Source organism: Moschus berezovskii, chromosome 21, assembly GCF_049115385.1.
Source record: "Moschus berezovskii isolate FMDL1 chromosome 21, NW_MosBer_1.0, whole genome shotgun sequence".
NCBI classification, from domain to species: Eukaryota; Metazoa; Chordata; class Mammalia; order Artiodactyla; family Moschidae; genus Moschus; species Moschus berezovskii.
Window position 1 is genome coordinate 51240627 of NC_142480.1, and position 17606 is coordinate 51258232.

A 17606-nucleotide genomic window follows, 5' to 3' on the forward strand; every position below is an offset into this window, starting at 1 on the left:
AGCAATCACTTCTTCTCTCCTTAGTTTCCTAATCTATGAAATTACCGGGTGGGACTATTGGTAAAGAACACACCTGACAATGCAGGAGACCTAAGAGACATGGGTTCGATCCCTGGGTCAGGGAGATCCCCAGGAGGAGGCATGGCAACCCACTCCAGTATTCTTGCCTGGAGAATCCCATGGACAGGGGAGTCTGGTGGGCTACAGTCCAAGGGGTCACAAAAGGTTCAGAGGAGCCTAGTCGGCTACAGTCTGTGGGATCACAAAGAATCAAACACTGCCTGAAGCAACAGCACACATGCATACAGAGACAGGACTGATTCCCTTGTGTTCTGTGTTAGTCAGGGAAGGCTGGTCTGTGCTGTGTAACAAATAGCTACCAATTCTAAGTGACTTAACACAGCAAAAGTTTATTTCATACTCAGGCTTTAATATGAGTGGGTAGGAGGGCTCTTCTCTTTATAGTCTCTTAGGGTCCCAGGCTCCACAGAATGGAACAGGGGATTGGAATTCAAGCAAGTGCCACTGAATATGCTCAGCTGAAAGTGACATGTACATTCACATCTCATCGGCATCCACCAGTCACAGGACCACACCTCAACTCATGGAGGCAGAGAAAAGCAGTCCTACCATGTGTCCAAGAATTGGGGAATCAGAGTATTTATAAATGCTCCCATGGCTATTCACCCCACCCTCAAATTATTTCTAATTTAAAATTTTACAATCAAAGTGTCATTTTCTTCCTTCCCATCCCCACCTTCAAATGAACTCCAGTGGAGAATATGACATAAAGTGGGTAGAACTGAAACTGATCTGGTTGAAACAGAAGCTGATGATTTAGACCTTCATACTTCGGTAGCAATGTGATTTGTCTTAGGAAGCTCATTTGATAATTTTGTAGATGACAGATTGAGTTTGGAGATACAGGGAAGACCAGTTAAGTGGCTATTTAGAATTTTCTAGGCAGGGAAAATGAAAGCTGGACAGAGGATAGAATGGGAGGGGTTGTGTTTGTTATATATGCTGCCTAAAAATTACCCTGAAATGAGTGGCTCAGAACAATACATGTATAGATTGCATCTCACAGTTTTTAGAGGCCTGGATGTGGTTGAACTGGGTCTTTTACATCAGAGTCTCTCACAGGCTGTAGTTTAGGTGTCGACCAGGCTACTGTCACCTTGAGGTTCAGCTGGGGTGAGAGCCCCTTCAAGGTCTCTTGGTGGTTATTGGCAGGATTCAATTCCTCCTGAGCTGTTGGACTGGGGAGCTGTTGGACTGGGGAGCTGCTGTTCTTTGCTGGCTGTTGTCTGGAGATCACCCTCAGTTCCTCGCCCCTACTTCTCTCCAACAGAAGAACCAGGGAGACAGGATGTGTGAACGAGATGGAGGTCATAGTCTTTCGGAACCTCATGACAGAAGTGCATTGTGTCACCTCTGGCCTAATCTACTCGTTAGAAATCTCGAGGTCCAGTTCACACTCCAGGGATGTGGATTGCAAAAGGACGTTTAACACATCACAGCAAGGAGAGGTGATTGAAGTGGATTTAACGTTCCAGTCTTTTCAATGTAAATTACCAGGTTCTGACTCTTGCTGGGGCACCCCCTCCCCGTTTTCAGGAGGTGGGGAATCGTGGGATCCAGGTTCCAAGCTGCCTGTTACAGGGGGATTTGGGAGAAGCTGAGAAACCTGAACCTCCCTGAAGGAGAGTAACGAGGTATGGCTTACAGAGATGAGGAAGGAGCAAGTGATGCCTTCAGAACTTTGGTTTGGGTAAGAATGTTGCCATTATTTGAAATGGGCAAAGCAGAATCAGGCTTGGGCATTAAATGCCAACCTGGGCAGAGGTCAGGCTGGGTCCCTAGACTCTCAGAAACCCAGTTAAAGGGGTTTCTTAACTCCCGACTGGGCCCCTACATCCATCCTGCTCTAGTCTCTGTTACGCCTTGCTCTCCCTTCAAACTTGAGCAGACTAAAGGAAATCAGGGTGAAATTCACAGCAAGGAGAGGTGATTGAAGTGAATTTAACGTTCCAGTCTTTTCAATGTAAATTACCAAGCTCTGACTCTTGCTGGGGCACCCCTTCCCTGTTTTCAGTTAGAACTGAGCAAGGAAAGGGCCACAGAGTGGGGTTTGCATGAAGCTTTAAGAGAAAATGAGAGAGACACAAGGGTTATACGGTCAGGCCTGCCTGGCTTGGCTCTTTTTGAGACATAGGCAAGTGGCTTATTTAACTTTTTTCATGTGTGTGTAAATTTCCTAAAAGGTTGACCTAAATGAGTTTTTACCGAGATCTGATAGCCCAGGACAATGGAATAATCCTTTTTAATAGGATTACAGGCTGTGCTAAAAGAGGCTGGCGGCTTTTAGACTCTGCATTGTTACATGTGCTCAAAGAAAGCAGAGGGACACTGACAGAAACCAGGCTTCCCGTGTGGCTTCACACCCTCTAAACGATTCCTATCTCCAGCTCACTGTGTCCTTGGCTACCCAAACAGAGCATATCCGGGATCCTCTTCTGGAATTGTCTCCAGTCCTGGGTCCTTAGGTTTCTCTGGGCCATTGTGAAAGGTGACATTGAACTAATGGATCCCTCAAGGTCAATCGTGCGCTAGCGGGAAAGAATCTGCCTGCAATGCATGAGATGCAAGAGACATGGTTTCCATAGTTGGGTTGGGAAGATCCCCTGGAGGAGGAAATGGCAACCCACTTCAGCACTCTTGTATGGAGAATCCTATGTTCAGAGGAGCGTGGCGGGCTACAGTCCATGGGGTCACAAATGTCATAACAGAGCAACTGAAAGTCAACTGCAGTAGCATGAACCTGATTTCTTCAGTCTATCTTCAAGTTCTCTTCCAATCTCCATCATTTTAGGTTCTTTATTCTGTGGGATATCAGGAACAGACTGTAGACCCAGTTCAGGAAGTCTCGAGATGAGGCATTGTGTTTTGGACAAGGGTTTTACATGGGACTGAAGAGCCCAGGCTTGGGTGTTTATTGATGAGAATTCTCTGCAGCCTTTGGAGAAGGGATGTGTAATGGGTTCCCCCAGCTCAAAACACCCATGTGAATGCTTCTCTTAGGTTTGGAGAGGGAGACATGCAGGAGACTCTGATGGGAACACTAAAGCAGCTTCCTTCTAGAATAACGTGTTCTGCAAATGGCAAGGCTGATCAAGAGGGGAAAAAAAATTCCATCCTCACAAAGGCAGGTGAGACACATGTCAGATCAGTAGCAAACATTAATTAAGAAAATATTCTGCAAAAGGGACCATAGTCATAATGAGTGAATTAAAAAAATATTTAGTCAAAATTTTGTCCAATTATAGAAACACAAAGAGGCTATTTTATTAACCACCAGTCTGAATGTTTTGTAAGTGTTTTTAATACATTTTAAAAATTCTCAATCAAGCACTCCATGTATCTATCCAGTCGATTAGGATGCAATCTACTTGTTTGAAGGTTTTTTTACTGTTTTGTTTTGTACATTGGGGTTGTTCAGTAGCTTAGTGGTGTCTGATGCTTTGCGACCATAGGAACAGCAGCACACCAGGCTTTTCTGTCCTTCCTTATCTCCTGAAGCTTGTTCAGACTTAAGTCCACTGAGCTGGTGATGCCATCCAACCAGAGGACCTCATCCTCTGTCATCCCCTTCTCCTCTGCCCTCAATCTTTCCCAGCCTCAGGGTCTTTTCCAATGAGTCAGCTCTTTGCATCATGTGGCCAAAATACTGGAGTTTCAGCTTCAGCATCAGTCCTTCCTGTGAACACTCAGGGCTGATATTCTGTCCATGGACCACACTTACATTGAAGACTGCTCTCACTCGCTATTGTCTGGCTTACACATTAGGTTTTCTGGCCTTGTCCTGAGTGTGGAACTCAGACTGCTTTGCCCACCATGACTCAAGATCAAAGACGGGTATTTGGAAGGAGATAGTGAGATTATAAGTGGAATCCGAGGTTGGGGGCAGGCATGGTTTGGGGAACACAGTCAACCAATTAACCAGTGAGCTTTTATGTACTTGCTGTGTATTCAGGGACACAGAAGAAGCCAGACCAGTATACCTGAACCTCAGCTGACTTTTAGAGAAAGTGGTATTGGTGACCAACCCCCGGAGAGCAGGAATCTTGCCTGTGCTGTTTGTAGCTATAGATCCAGTGCCTTGAATGATACATGGATTAAAAAAAAAGTTACTCAGAAGATGAAACGCAAAATGATAAGAATGTAAAAGGTGTTCAGAAAAAGGAGAGATTGGTTGGGTTCCGTAGACAGAGCGTGCCCAGCACACCCATCCCTGTTTCTGGCGTCCTGATTCCTGCTCACCATGGATGTGTCCGCCCTGCTTTTGTTTGTCTACCAAATTCATTCGGCACTTCAAACATCCTTTGGCTCTTTATCCAAGCTATTTCCTTTGATCCTGAAGAAGCCCAAAGAGATTGCCCACTCCTTCAAACTCTCATAAAGCATTTATGAGGCCTTTGTTGTACATTTCAGTGGGGGAAGGTGGGAAAAAAATGAGCCAAAATCTTTTTGAAAGCACCTCATTTAATCTCTAAAATAAATCCAGGAACAAATTATATTATATATCTATTTTTTCAACTGTGGTGACTACCAGCACAAGGCTAAAAAAACTCTTGAAATGCCCAGGGCTGTTTAGACATGGATCTGGAGTGATACTCATGTCTTCCGGGCTTCAGATCCCATCTCACTTGCAGCCAGTCACGCTGTTCTCCCCCTCTTTCTCATTTATCCCTACAATGCTTCCCTTGGTATAGGCTTGGTTGACTCACATCTTACCTCGTAAGTAGATTTTAAACTTGAGAAGGACAGTGAGCTTTATATGTCCTATTCTGGATGTTGCTTACTTTTCACAAGACAGTTCCTCAAACTTATCTGCTAGATCAATAGCGAATGACAGGAATTCCCTGATGGTCCATTGGCTAAGAATCCGCACTCCTAATGCAAGAGACCTGGGTTCAATCCCTGGTCAGGGAGCTAGATGCCACATGCCTCAACTAAGACCCAGCACAATGTAAGTAAGTAAATACATATTTTAAAGAACAATGAATGAGGTCAATCACATGTCCACAAAGTCTGTGTATGAGCCCTGATTGGATGAGTTCCCTGCTTCCATTGTCCAAATGAGGTCCCCCACTTCCTCCCCTTCTTGCCAATCAGTTTATGTGTGTGTGTGTGTGTGTGTATATATATATATATATGTATTTTAGAATTCCAAATTTAAATCCAACAAATATTTGCTGAGCACTGTCAGCAGAGATATGGAAAGATTAACGGAGAGGGTGAGAGGGAATGAAAAAGAAGATTCTGTGACTTCCCAGAGGATGGGAAGGTGGTAAATGTGATTCAGAAATAAGGCTGGGTCAGAAGGCTCCTGAAGACCAATTTAGCACTGGGACCCATTTTTCCTGGGCTCCAGACCATGCTACGTGGGAAGCTGTCAGTGCAGAAGCTGATAGAGGCTTGCTGGGTTTCCCACCCAGTGGCCTGAACTTCCTCTTGCCCAGGAGGTGCATTTAGGCACGTTTGAGAGGCAGCCTGTCAATGGCCACAGGGCAGATGACATCACCTAGCACTGGCAAAGTTGGATTCCAGGTCTTAGCCTCCTTGGGGCTATGCCCAGACCATGAGGCTCTAGCTATAGACTGTGACTCTGGCCCTTTAAGGGCCCAAAAGGTGAGCCCAAGAGATTGATTCAGATGAACACCACATTCATTTTCCCAAGTGGCACAGTGGTAAAGAATCCTCCTGCCAATGCAGGGGATACAAGAGATGTGGGTTTGATCCCTGGGTCAGGAAGATCTCCTGGAGGAGGACATATCAACCCACTCCATGTTTTCCACTCCTGGAAAACCCCATGGACAGAGGAGCCTGGTGGGCTACAGTCCACGGGGCAGCAAAGAGTCAGACACAACTAAGCACACACACACATATTCACTGATGCTGTCCTTGGACAGACTTAGTGGGTCTCCAGGTAGACAGTGGGTCAGATCTCCAAAACATCCATTCTTGGTTTGTTTTGGCTTTTGCTTCAAATTTCAGTGTTTTCACTTTGGTTTCTGTGTGATTTCTAATCCACTCTGTCCTTCCCCCATGGTTGACTTGGTCTCCTGGTTGGAAGAGTCCCTCTTTGACCTTCCAGCCATGCTTTCTTGTTATACTTCAGCTCTGGACTCCGAACCATGGCCTCAGCCCAAGCCTTTGTGTTTTGGGAAGGAAGGCTCTTTATGAAAGCCAGCAGGGGACTTCCCTGGTGGTCCAGTGGCTAAGACTCCTTGCTCCCAAGGTAGGGGACCATGGGTTCAACTCCTGGTCAAGGAACTAGATCCCACATGCCACAACTAAGACCCGACACAGCCAAATAATAAAAATAGTGCTTCAGAATTCACACAATACTAATTTTCTTATGGTTCTGGTTAAATTATATATACCAGTTTATAACAAATGGTAAAATCTGTAACTCTGTTCAAAATTGTGTGAATTCTGAAGAACTTTCAAAATGTTGTAGGAATAACATTCTTGAGTTTTACACATTCATAAGTAAATGCTCTGTATCTCGTGCCTTTGTTGGTTTTCTGTGAGCTGTAGTTTCTGGGAAGTGAGCAGCTCTCATTCCTGTAACTCTTGTAATCCAGTCATTCGTGTGCCTCCTTCATGTGGATTCAGTACGGCTGTGGTGCTGTTATCCCTCTGATAGGAACTCAATAAATAAATAAATAAATAAAAATAAATAAATATTAAAACAAATAAATAAAGCTGTGGTGCTGTCCCAGATCAGTTGCAACTTCTGTAATCACAGCCTCTTTCTAAATCTCCCTTCCTGGGTCCCCACAAACCTTTGTGAGCCAGGCCAACCTCCCCTCCAGCCCTGCTTGCTGCCAAGCCCACTCTGCCCTTGAACTGTTTTGCTTGGGTCATCAAGAAAGAAACCTTCGGTGCGTTTCAGTTCTCTAAGTCAAGTTTGCCGAGATGCTGCCGGGCTCCTTCTCGGTGATGATTTATGCATGGCAAGTGGAAACGCATGCTGCTTTCATTCCTTTTAAAACCTAGTAATGACCTGGGGGGGAACATTATATCTGTATCTGTGTCAGCTCCTTCCCCTGTATATGTGTCTTTTTCTCTATCTAAATCTGTGTAGCTACATCTATATTTGTATGGGTAGGGATCCGGTGGTGTGAATTTAGGAGTCCAGCAGAGCCTTTCCACAGCATTGTCTATAATTTATATTTGACCTAGTAGAAGTTGACACTTATTTGCAATGCAAAGATGCAGAGTTGCATCATGCCCTTCAAGAAAGATCTGTGTAAATACAGGCCAACCCCTTCAAGTGAAGTAAAAATATAGGATGTTTGTCTTTGTGCTACGGAGATGAAGATATTCAAATCGCCTAGAGATAACACTCACTGGGAAAATGAGAAGAGCCACTAATGGAATGACCTTGGGCATGTCCTTCAAGCACTCAGGACCTCAGATTCTTCAACAGGGATAAAACAAAAAGATTTAGACCAGGTGACCTCTAAGGGAAACTTATGACAAAGAAGCTTTTGATTTTTGGCTGGTATTTTTAAAAAGATTATTTATTTTTATTTGAAGGATAATTGCTTTACAATATGCTGTTGGTTTCAGCCATACATCAACATGAATCTGCCATAGGTATACATATGTCCCCTCCCTCTTGAACCTCCCTCCCACCTCCTACCCTTTGACTGGCAGTTTTTGATAACTCTTTTTTAGTACAAATCTAGTCTTACAGATTCTGCTTGGGAAATTACAACTGCAGGTTGAAGAACAGGGTCTTCTGGTTCTGGGTTGTGTGTCAGTCAAGGTCTAGCTAGGAAACCCATGCAAGGTGGTTTAACAAAGGGGGTTTGACACGAGCAACCAGCATGTTGGAAGCACTGCAGAGCCACACTGGGTGGTGAGGAAACCCCCAAACTGGCCACAGCAGGGATTCTCCACAATCTTTGGGCTGCAAGCACCGAGCATGGTGGGGGTTTTGCCTGAGCGCAAGACTCAGGGCTTCCAGGGGGAGATGGGACCACTGAGTAAGTGACACACTGGCAAGAGCCGACGCCACTTCAGGACAGAGTTACAGCCACTGGTGCCACTCAAAGCCCAGGAGAGAGAAGCAGAAAGAGTCTGGCTGCTTTTTGCCTCTCAGTCCCCAGTTGATTTCAGACAATCATAGAAGCCAGACCTTGAGGGAGTCTGGGATGCTTTGTTTGCAGGATCCCTGGGGCTTCCCAGGTGGCACCATGGTAAAAGAATCTGCCTGCCATTGCAGGAGATGCAAGAGTTGCTAGTTCGATCCCTGGAGATCCTGGGAGCTCTCCTGGAGCAGGAAATGGCAACTCACTCTGGTATTTTTGCCTGGGAAATCTTGTGGACATCGGAGCCTGGTAGGTCACAGTCTGTGGGGTGGCAAAGAGTCGGACATGACTAAGCAACTGAGCATGCACACGCAAAGGTGGGGGGAGGGCGGGGCCTAGGGCGGGCAGGCAGTTGACTGATACAGGCAAGGAGGGATGCACACAAATACACAGTCATGTATGGTACACACATGCACTCACGTGCGTGCGCTCACGTGCGTGCTCGCATACACACATACACACACGGCTATGCCAGGTTTAAGTTGCAGCATGCTGGATCTTTCGTTTTGGCAAGCGAACTCTTAGTTGCAGCATATGGGATCAGGTTTCCTGACTAGGGATCAAATCTGGGCCCTCTGCATTGGAAGCGTGAGGTCTTAGCCACTGGCCCACCAGGAAAGTCCCAGAAGCTCCTTTCAAAGCATTTAAGAGTGCCATCCTAGCCTGGCTCTCCAGTGACCTAGCCGCTTGAGATGAAGCTCAGAGATGGAAAGGTGTTTCTAAGGGCTTTCCAAACCCTATCACTCACATTCAGATTGCTCTGAGAAACAACTTCTAGATTCTCAAACAATTTTGTGATATTTTCGATTAGTAGTTACAAGTTCTGATTACTTGCCCTGTGCTGAGGAGTCTATAGGTGATATCTCCTTTTATGCTTTGACTAATCTGCTCGAAAGATATAAACACCCCTGTTTTATAGGTGAAGAAAAAAGTTCAGTGAGAAGGAGTCATGTGCCCCAGTGCTCCGGCTGGCTGCGTAGGAGGCAGGATTGAACCCAAGGCACTGTGTCTCTAAAGGTCCCTGTCAAACAGTGGCAAGGTCAAGTCTAGAGGAACTCACTGTTTTTTAAGGACTGTCAGTTTGATTCCTGGAAATGAAAGCTTTAAAATGCCAAGAAACTGTGGCAACAGCAAACTCTCAGGCAGGGAATAGCCACAGGGCTTCCAACCTTCTGAGAAGCGTCGACTAGGAGGACAGCTCCCCTCCCTGCCAGCCTCTCCCATCCTGGGATATTCAAGGCTTCTTTTACCCACCCTCCCATTAATTTTTTTTTTAACTTTTTATTTGGTATTGGAGTATAGCTGATTAACAGTACTGTGATTGTTAGTTTCAGGTGGACAACAGAACGACTCCGTCCTACATATACATGTACCCATTCTCCCCTAAACTCCCCTCCTGTTCAGGCTGCCACATCACATTGAGCGGAGTTCCCTGTGCCAGACAGTAGGTCCTTGTTGGTTATCCATTTTAAATATAGCAGTGTGTATATGTCCATCTCAAATTCCCTGTCTCCTGGGGGCTTCAAGGCTTCTAATTCTTCCTGGCAGCTTTGTTGGACTCATGCACTTCTTGGTCCCTATAACCAGATTTTTTTTAATTTACAGAATCACACTCGGCTTGTGAATGTGGCTGTGAAAAGTAGGATATTACAGATGCTATTTGAAAGGAGTTGCTGAGTAAGGCCATTATAGCCCAGAGTAAAAATGAGGTGGGGGAGATAAGTGGATTGTTTTTCTCCTTCTGAAGGGACAGAAGGCTGGTGGCAATGACAGGAAAGAACAGTAGTTTCAAGCCATCAGGGTAAGGCAGGGTCTGGATGGCAGTGGAGTATTACTGAATGGGAGACACACGGCAGACAGATGAGTCCTAGCAGCTGGTGGTCCAAGAGATGAGGACAAGAGGGAAGTGGACAGCTGCCTGTAAATTGAAAAACCCAGGCTCCATGGGCTCACTCCCCCTTCAAGCCACAACATAAACTTGTTGGGATGAAGATGATGGCGATACACATCTGGGCTGAGCTTGGAGAAAGCATTCACACATATTTGGAAAGACTTAGGAAGCATTCAGGAATTTGACCAGGGTTCAAAGCTTATGCGTAGGCTTCCCCCGGTAGCTCAGAGGTAAAGAATCTGCCTGTAATGCAGGAGCCACAGGAGTCATGGGTTGGGGAGTCCTTGGGTTGGGAAGATCCCCTGGAGGAGGGCATGGCAATCCAATCCGGTATTCTTGCTTGGAGAATCCCATAGACAGAGGAGCCTGGCTGGCTACAGTCTATAGGGTCGCAAAAGAGTTGGACATGACTGAAGTGACTTCGCATGCACGCGTGCAACGCTTATGTGTAGGGTTCCTGTAAAGAGGATGCTTTACCTCTCTCAGTCTTTTTAAAATTGATTAGTGGTGTTAATAATACTTATCTAATAGGGCAGTGAGGACTAAGTGAAGAAACTGACAGAAAATTGCTATATTAATTGATCAGAAACTTTGAAAGCTTATTGCTGAATATGTCTCCTCTGTGTGCTCAGCTGCTAAGTCATGTCCAACTCTGTGGGATTCTATGGACTGTCCATGGGATTTCCCAGGCAAGAATACTGGAGTGAGTTGCCATTTTCTCCTCCAGGGGATCTTCCCAACCCAGGAATTGAAGCTGAGTCTCTTGTGACTCCCGCATTGGCAGGTAGATTCTTTACTACTGAGTCATGTGGGAAGCCTCATGTCTCCTCTGCACGGGCCCTAAAATCACATCTCTTAAAGATGTTTAAAATAGGAGGATGACATATTGTCCCCTGCCAGTCAGACCCAAACCAGTCCTTGATTCAATTTTATAGGAAAAGTAACTAATCAAGAGGACGCCCCCAGATGCATTGGTGAGCCCAGTAGTAGCTGGGGACAAGATGACCAGGGGCACGAAAGACCATATGTAGGACATCATGTAGGACCATGTGCAGGATGTCAGAGTAGAGAGCTTGGTGGGATTAAAATGTCTATGCAACCACAAAGGGCATGGTTATTACCAATTCTTAGGCATTTAAGAAAGGTAGACTCCAGTGCAATCAAAAAGAAGACTTACTAATAATTTGAGTTATCTGATGGTTGGACAGACTGCCTTGTGAATAGTGAGTTCCCCATCATTGGAGGTATGTAAATCAAGGTTGAACATTATGGAAGAGAGACTAAGCACTAAGAGTTCTGGATGGTGCTGGGGACCCCTCAACTGTATCCAACTGTGATTTTTGGGGGACTCTGCCTCAAAATGACTTGCTTCTCAGTAAAGATTCACTTTGATGGTAGGAAGTGACCCAGATAAAGAGGGACCCCAAAGAGGGTCTGATTCCCTGGTGGCTCAGTGGAAAAGAATCCGCCTGCCAGTGCAGGGTTTGATCCCTGGTATGGGAAGATCCCACCTGCTTCGGAGCAACTAAGCCTGTGTTCCACAACTGTGAGCCTGTGCTCTAGAACCTGGGAGCCGCAACTAGTGAGCCCGCACATGGCAGCTACTGAAGCCCATGTGCTTAGAGCCCATGCTCAGCAACAAGAGAAGCCACTGCGATGAGAAGCCTGTGAGCCTTGCGTGGTTCCAATACAAGGGGTGCGGGTTCAAACCCCGGTGGGAGAGCTGAGATCCCACAAGCCTCATGTCCAGAAAAACTAAACATAAAACAGAAGTTTTGTCTAGAACTGCAGCTAGAGAGTGGCCTCTGCTTGCAACTAGAGAAAAGCCTGTGCAGCAATCAAGACACAGCACAGCCAAATAAACAAACTAAAAAAAAAATGCCACTTAGAGCTCCTGACTTTGAGACAAGGCGAGTGACAGGGGCATCCTTGGCTTCTGGGACGAGTGAGAGCTTTCCTAGCTTTTTGATGCAACACACCTACCCCCCACCCTGCAATGGTTTTGATGTCTGTCATAGCTTATCCTTACAAACATCCTATGGAATAAAGTAGGCAGATAGTCACAGTCCCATCTAACAAATGGGCAACAAAGGAAGAAAAAAATAAAATGTATGACTTCAAACTCAGGTTTGGACTGTGTGGGATCTGAGGAGATTGGTTGTGCCAAACCTCTCATTCTACAGATGGGAAAACTGAGGCCCGGAGACGCAGCCCCTTGCCCAAATTCACACTGGGCCAAATCATTGTTTGCACTATATCCCACAGTTATCACTGTAGACTTGTGGGAAAGATCTGATACGGCTCTCACTGAGAGAGAAGAGATTGTGGATCAAGAAGAGATTGTGAGGGACTTCCCTGGTGGTCCACTGGTTAGGACTTGGCCTAGGGTGCGGGTTCAAACCCTGGTGGGAGAGCTAAAATCCCACATGCCTCCTGGCCAAAAAACTAAACATAAAACAGAAGCAATATTGTAACAAATTCAAAAAAAGTCTAAATATGGTCTACATGGAAAAAAAAAAAACAGAAGATGGTGGACCCTGGTTCTCTGACTGATGGGAAAGTGTTTTGAGCCTTTGTGGGAAAAGGTTCCAGATAAATGGAGAATTTCTGGAATTCAGCTGAATTAGAGGTCTGATGGAGAAGCGACCACAGAGGACTAGGGTGATCCCCGGCCAGGTCAAAGATGCTCTCCTGTGCTCTAGGAGGGGGTAGACACCTTGGGGGAAGCCTGGAGCAGCAGAAGGGGTAATGCAGGCAGCGGCGAAGCAGCTGACTGGGGACCGTCTGCCACTCGACACCGTTATCGATGTAATTACACAAAGGACAAGTTTTCTATTTGAAAAAAGAGCCAGAGTACAAGAGGCACCTCCCGCCAAAACAACAGCCGTGTTGGCAGCACCAGTCACTCCTGCTGCTGCTGTTGGTGCCCAGGCATCCTGGCACGAGCTGGCTTTATGGATCCCAGCTGGGCAGAATGAACGAGAATCCTGCCCCTCCACTGACCGCAGGGCAGTACACGAGAGGTAGGTTTTCTTTAATCACTTTCTAGCCTGATCAGAAAGCGAGGCAGAGACAGCTCAGAGGTTTAGAGGACTTGGCAAGATGGTACAATGAGCAAAACAGTATTTTTATCCTGAGACTGTGATATGAAAGAGACAAAAAGATGTTTTTTATATATATATATATTTTTTTTTTGGTCGTGCCAAGCGGCACGCTTGCATGCTAAGTTGCTTCAGCTGTGTCCAACTCTTTATGACCCTGTGGACTTCAGCCTGCCAGGCTCCTCTGTCCATGGGATTCTCCAAGGCAAGAATGCTGGAGTAGGCTGCCATTCCCTTCTTCAGGGGATATTTCCCACTCAGAGATTGAACCAGGGTCTCCTGCATTGCAGGCAGATTCTTTACCATCTGAGCCATCAGGGAAGCCCTATTAATATATGACATGCAAAATATTTTTCAGAGTGTGTACACAGTGTGTAAGCATCATAAAAGATGTAAGACTATGTTATCTAAGTTTCCTTCTATCAAGTGAATGTAATTCAGTTCACGGAACTTCAGCATGTATGAAGAACCCAAAGTGTGCAAATCATCTTGCTTTGTCCTGTCAATCACTCCAGGTGGAAACAGACAAACTAGAAGGGCTCAGTACTGCTCTTAAGAGGCTTCCCACTCAGTGGGGGATGTGAGCGGGGAGGGGACACGTTCATGGGTGACCATCCAGGAGGCCGGAGGTAGACTTAGACATAGGAGCCACACACACAAAACAGTGTGAGAGAGGAGAGGGAGACCTGAACGCGGAATGGTGGGGTGAGGAAGCCTGGACGGACAGCCAGTTACCCGAGCTGGCTTTGAAGGCTGAGTATAAAGTGCAGGCTCACAGCTGGAAAGAGTTACCTGGGCAACGAGAAAGGGCGGAGCCACAGCCTAAGGTGTGCGCAGTCCATGCTTCTGGGTGGCGGGGTGGGGAGGGTGGAAGGTGCGGGAAGGAAGGAGGAACCTTTCCTGCATCTCCAGCCTCTCCCGCAACTCAGTGGCGGCTTCTCTCCAGCTCTCCTGACCCGATGTCGGCGTTGAGGGCTGGCTGCTGCCCTGATGCACCGCCGTGACATTTGAGACCTAACCAGGGTGAGTGAGATCCTGGCTGGTTTCCTCTCCTGTCACCCATACCTCATAGTGCTTGTTGCAGTCATTGCATCAAACACAACCACACACACACACACAAAGAAGTGATGCATAAATATTACTTCTCTTTGAGAAGACCAAACAAGCACGTGTGAGAAATTGTGTCCCAAAGAACCATCGATCCCAGTTAGATTTCAGGCTTCTTTTCTACTAAAAGGGGAGGCGATGTGTTTGGTTGCTGCAAACTTCTTGGTGCCAGAATCACTTGTTCTCCACGTAAATCTAGTCACAGCGTTCCTACCAACCTCTGGCAAAACAAACGGTATTCTCTGCTTTGCAACTTTGTATGTCTGTAGGAATGGAGAAGTGTTATACCCTCAAAGGTCAGAGCCTTGGGAATGGGCTCTCCTGTATTTCAGGGTACAGGGAACATTCTTAACTTGCAGCGAAAGCACTAGATAAGAAGGTTAAAGTAAAAGGAACAGATTCAGTATGGAGTCAGGTTTATTCTTCTCTATTACAAAACTCTTGCAGAGTACACTGAATCAGCAGCAAAGCTGGGCCAGGTTATTATCAGGAAGGTACCCACAGGCTGTCTTTATTGCTCACCTAGGAATTCTCTTTGCTGTATGTTGGAGGATCTACCTCTCAGTTTACAGAGAAGCCATTTAGGAGATGCAGTTATTTGCGAAATTAACTTTGACACTTGAACTTTTTGTCAAGGACGATATAAACGGGGAGGTTATTTTTTTCCTCTTGTGATGTTTTGGGGTCAATTTGTAATGGATGAGCATTTTATTAAAAAGGGAGCAGTTACTTTTCTCTCATCCACAAACTCTGCATAGGTAGCAAAATGTAACTCCAGTCTGATATGCAAACACGGCAGATATCTTGCTCTAGAATTCCATACACGTCACGCTCATCTCACGAATTGTCCTTACTAACTCTGAAACAGGGAATAAAGAGGATCTTAAACTGCCTCCTGGATCCTGTCCAAGATATTTCAAATATTTGATATGACATACTACAAATGGGGTGTTTTATTCCCCCAGAGGTCAGAGGAGGGACTTGTTCCTGACCAGATAATTATATTCTGACCTCCTGAAATTTACCCTGCTAAAATTTACCCTCTTGAAATTTTCTTGTACTTTGTGTGGGTAATGCCCTGCTTTCCCTTCTGAGTGGGAGCCTTGTGCTGGATGGAAGAGAAAAGGAGATTTCTCATTTTATCCACACACCACTGGCCAAGGTAGATAGTTTCTACTCTAACAATGGTGGTCCTCTGTGTCTTTTGAGGATTTAGGGCAGCTTCTGTATCTGCTGTTAAATGAATGTAACCAATGGTAATGGAGCAAACAATAACACCCCAGTGATATAAGAGCAGTCTTGCATGCCTGAAACACAGGCTGTGAATCAGGACCCTAATGTCCATGTCAACGGCCCAAGTTGTTCAGATGTAACCGTTGCAATTTCTAGAGTCAAATACCAACTGGGCTGGAAAAAAACGAGAGAGGTGGAATTCATTTAAGTAAAGGGTTAGCTGCTCTTGCATTTGCCTGAATACATCTTGTTCTTAAAATAACTGCACAGTTGAGTTTGAATTGTTTTCTTGTGTGTGTTTGGTTTTGTTTATATTTGTGGACTTTTTTTTCCAACTAGGGCTTTCAAAGGGTAATTTATGTCTGTAATTGCATCCTTAACAAAACTGCCTAATCAGCATTTAAACGTTTCAAAAATAGGTAAAGTGAAAAATAGGTTGTTTTCATTACCACCTCAGATTGTTTCACTGAATAACACCTATGGAGACAGACTTACTCTTCCAGGTGGATGAAGAGTCTCCAGAAAGAAAGCACAGACACACAGAACTCCATCCAGCCATGGGTTTGAAGTCTACAAATTCTTCAATATTAGAGGGCTTATTTTTTAGGAGACTATTTCTCTGATGTTTTTAAGTTTGTAATATGCTTATATATATAGGACATTTTAAGAATAAAGTTGCCTTCCCTTGACTTCTCTAATCAGATTCCCCTTCATAGAGGAAACTACTGTGGTCAATTTAAAGACTATCCTTCCAAACTTTAACAGATGTATAAATATTAAATCTGTTGAACCGTACCTATCGCACAACTTGCTTTTTTTAATTTAATGATATAGGTTGGAGTTCTTTCCATGACAAAACAGGTAAGGCTTACCTCCTAAAAAAAAAATAGTACATTGAGTTCCATGATATAAATAGACCCTAGCTTATCATGTCATTTTCTTATTGATGACACAGATAATCTTTTAAACTTTTTCCTACTATAATTATGCAATACAAATCCTTGTCTCTGCCATTTTGCATTGATGACAAGCATTTTTCTATGGTAGGTACCTAGAAGTGAAATTTCTGGGTTGAAGGATATGCATATTTTAAATTTTAATAGAAGCTGCCAAACTCATCTCTAAAAATGTTGTACCAATTTATACTTCCATCAACAGTATTTGAAGACCTGTTTCTGTACACCTGAGCCAATACTTGCTATTATTCCTATTTTTAATATTTTATAAACTGATGAGTGAAAGTGATATTTCATTGTTCTTTTAACTTGCTTTTTAATTTGGTTACTGATGAGAGTGAGCAGCTTTGCATTTGCCACAATCTTTTTGAAGCTGAATTTTTAAATTATATTTTATTTTACTAAATGAGTGCAAGTCCGTAGTATAAAAAGGCAAATAATGCTAAAAGAGTTATAACAAAAAGAAAATATCAGTCCTCTGGTTCCCTTTTTCTCTTGTTTCTCCCTGCAAAGACAAAACGTTTCAAATTTTATGATTGCTTCTGCTGCTTTTTGCTTCCATATTTCTAACTAATGTGCATGTATTGCTGTCTTTTGATTCTTCTCTTTTACCCATTATTCAATTTTACTTCTGAGGCGAGTTTTCTAGCCCAAATTTATTCTCCTTTTCTTGCTTAGCAGTAGGCACTATATAATAGGGGCTGGTGTTTCCAGGTAAAGAACCAGCCTTTCCTGCTTCCCTTATAGGGTACTTGATGATTTACATGTGGCAGTCATTTAAGGGGAAGTAAGTAAGTAAGTGTTGGTTGCTCAGTCGTGCCCAGCTCTTTGCGACCCAATGGACTGCAGCCCACCAGGTTCCTCTGACCACGACATTTTCCAAGCAAGGATACTGGAGTGGGTTGCCATTTCCTTCTCCAGGGGAGCTTCCCAACCCAGGCATTGAATCCAGGTCTCCTGCACTGCAGGCAGATTCTTTACTAACTGCGCTACAAGAAGAGCCCCATTTAAGGGGAAAAAGTCTTTAAAGAGAGATAACGTATAAGTGAATTTTTACTTTCTCGCTTTCCTTCTCCTTCTTGGTTGGAACACACATGCAGTGGCTGGTGCTTGAGCAATTTTCTTGTGACCATAATAGTCACACAACAAATAA